Genomic DNA, 3,439 nt, shown 5'->3' on the forward strand with positions numbered 1-3,439 from the left:
CTCTCTCTGCTGCAGGCTGTGGGGTGTCCTGGTATCACTACCGGTGTGGGGGGTGTCCCTTTGCAGTGGTCGCTCTTGGTGTGGGGGTCTCTTCTTCCCCTATGGAGTCTCAGGAGCATGTTTCCCCACCTGACCCCCTATCAGAGGCTGCAGGTCCCACTGGGTCCCAGCCATCCATTGACACACTGACGGTGGCCCTGGAGTCCTTTGTGTCCCGGGTGGAGGTGGCTCTTGGGCAGCAGACTAGCAAGAAGCATCCCCCTCCTTCCCCTGCTTCATCTGTCTCGTCAGATCATAAAATGGGACAAATGTCCAGGGTCTCTGGACAGTCAGATTTGGCTGAGTCAAGAAACCAAAGGGTCCCTCATCTGGTGGCTTAGTTCCCCGGCTCTTCGGCAGGGGAAATCCTTTCTCCCTCTGTACAGGACGGTGGTCACCACCGATGCCAGTCTGTCCGGGTGGGGTGGAGTCCTGGGCCTGAGCTTGGCTCAGGGTCGCTGGACGCTGGAGGAATCCTGGCTACCTGTCAACATCTTGGAACTCCGGGTGATCCGACTCTGGATCATTGGACGGATTGACTTCAGGGGCTCCCAATACGGATCGTCGGACAATGCCACAGCGGTGGCCTATGTCTACCACCAGGGAGGAACAAGGAGTGTGTTAGCGGGCCTGGAAGTAGCAGGCATTCTCCGGTGGGCAGAGCGTTTTGTCCCGACCATCTCCACCATCCACATTCCGGGGGTGGACAACTGGCAGGTGGATTACCTCAGTCGACAAGTGTTGGACCAAGGGGAGTGGTCCCTTCACCAGGAGGTATTTCAATACATATGTCTGCATTGGGGCTCTCCAGAGGTAGATCTGATGGCATCCCGGGTCAACGGGAAGGAGCAGAGGTTTGTCGCCAGGTCTCGTGACCCTCTGGTGGACTGGGGCCAGTATCGTCTGATCTACGCCTTTCCTCCTCTCAAGCGTCTGCCTCGGCTATTACGCAGGACCGAGGCCAAAGGAATTCCGGTCATTCTAGTGGCCCTGGACTGGCCTCGTTGGTCCTGGTACGCCGACCTGGTGTGTCTGGTTGCAGACGCCCCCTGGTGGCTGCCTCTCGGGGAGGATCTGCTATCCCAAGGGCCAATCTTCCACCCTGCTTTACCATCGCTGGCTTTAACTGCCTGGCTGTTGAAAGCCAGATGTTGAAGGATAGAGGCTTACCTGCGTCTGTGATTCCGACACTACTCAAAGCTAGGAAGTTTACTTCCAGGAAGGTATATCATCGGACATGGAAAGCGTACATTTCATGGTGTGAGTCAGCAGGGTTTCACCCACGTTCCTTTTTGGTGGCTCGGATTTTGACTTTTCTTCAGAGGGGCATTAAAAATAATTTGTCCTTGAGTACCATCAAGGGCCAGGTGTCGGCTTTGGCGGTTTTCTTTTAACACCCTCTGGCTTCGCATTCCCTGGTGCGTACCTTCATTCAGGGGGTGCGACATGTGGTTCCACTGGTGCAATCTCCCTTGCCACCATGGGACTTGAATCTGGTGCTTTCGGTTCTACAGAAGCCTCCGTTTGAAAATATTCTAGAAATTCCAATGCTCACTCTGTAACAGAAGGTGGTCTTCTTGGTGGCTATCACCTCTGCTCGCAGGGTGTCGGAATTGGCGGTACTAACCTGTCGCACGCCCTGCCTGGTGATTCATAAGGACAAGGTGGTTTTTTGTCCTTATCCTTCCAAAAGTTTTTTCTGATTTTCATTTAAATGAAGACATTGTGTTGCCTTCCCTATATCCCAGGCCACAACATCCGAGGGAATTTGCCATACACAACTTAGATGTGATTCGGGCAATCAGGGTGTATTTGGCGGCCACTGAGTCCTTTCAGAGGTCAGACTCCCTGTTCGTGATCGCGGACGGGCCAAAGAAGGGGCTGTCTGCTTCCTCGGTGACCATTTCTAGATGGATCAGACAGATGGTGACTCAGGCCTATTCTGTCAGGGGTAGGGTTCCTCCCTTCCTGTGAAGGCGCACTCTACTCGGGCGCTGAGTGCCTCCTGGGCCTTCGGTCATCAGGCGTCAGTGACGCAAGTGTGCAAGGCGGCCACCTGGTCGTCGGTGCACACTTTCACAGAATTTTACAAAGTGGATGTGCTGGCATCTGCGGATGCCTCTTTTGGCCGCAAGGTTCTGCAGGCTGCGGTCTAGAGGTTTTTTCCTCATGAAGGGGTTTTTTGCTGTTCAGGTTGAGCTCCAGATTATCTGGTTGGCCTGTTTTTTGTTGGCTGCCCCGCCTCTCATGTTTGGCACTGCTTTGGGACATCCCTATGGTTCTGAATTAGGAAGCAATCTGTCTGTCAATGAACGAATGAGAAAATAGCATTTTTGACTTATCGTAAAATCCATTTCTCTGAGTTCATTGACAGACAGAGCACCCACCCCTCTTTCGGGTTTTTAATGCTTCTGACACAACTTATTACAAAACTGAAGGCCTATAGCAGAGAGAGGGGTGTATATCACCTAGGACTGCCCATGGCCATAGCCAAGTCTTTTTTTCTGCCTAGTGTCCTACTCCTGTAGGGGGCAATATAACCCTATGGTTCTGAATAAGGAAGCGCTGTGTCTGTCAATGAACTCTTAGAAATGGTTTTAACGGTATGTCAAAAATCCTATATTTTTCATCATTACCATACAGGTCATATAGAGGGATGGGAACTAGACGGTTCACTATGAAGGAGCTAGTTCCCATTCTGCTAAATGACCTTTCTTCAATATTACCATACAGGTCATGTATAAGGATGGGAACTAGACAGTTCACTACGAAGGAGCTAGTTCCCATCCCGCTAAATGACCTTTCTTCATTTTTATTATACAGGTCATATAAAGGGATGGGAGCTGGTTGCGACTAGTTCCCATCCCGCAGATTGCCCCTGTCCTTTCCGAGGATGGAATCTAGCTTGCTCAGTGTGAGCCAAATAGTTCCCATCCCTCAGATGGCCTTTTTTTTACCCCCTAGTGCTCAGGCCCTTTATAGGGATGGGAAATAGACAGTTCACAATGAAACAGCTAGATCCCATCCTGCTAAAGGACCTTTCTGCATTAAAGCGAAGTTCCAGGCAAAAATCGACCTCTGAAACAAAAGCACACTCCACCCCCCTCGTTTTTGGATAATTATCTTTTTTCATACCTTTTTGGTATATTTTCTTCAGAACTTTTGTCCCATGGCCCTGCAGCGAGGTACATCATCTCCACGTCTATTTGGTGCCCCCCCCCTCTGGGACCCGTGTGTGTCCCAGAATATGACAGGTCCATTCAGAACTCGTGCATGCACAGTAGGAAACAGGCTATGAAGACACAAGGCTTAACTTCCTGTTTCCCTTAGTAAGGATGTTGGCGCCTGCACCTGGAGCCAATGAATGGGTCGGATTCGGGTGCTGACATCACAGGCTCCC

The sequence above is a fragment of the Aquarana catesbeiana genome, linkage group LG05, assembly GCF_042186555.1.
Source record: "Aquarana catesbeiana isolate 2022-GZ linkage group LG05, ASM4218655v1, whole genome shotgun sequence".
Taxonomy (NCBI): domain Eukaryota; kingdom Metazoa; phylum Chordata; class Amphibia; order Anura; family Ranidae; genus Aquarana; species Aquarana catesbeiana.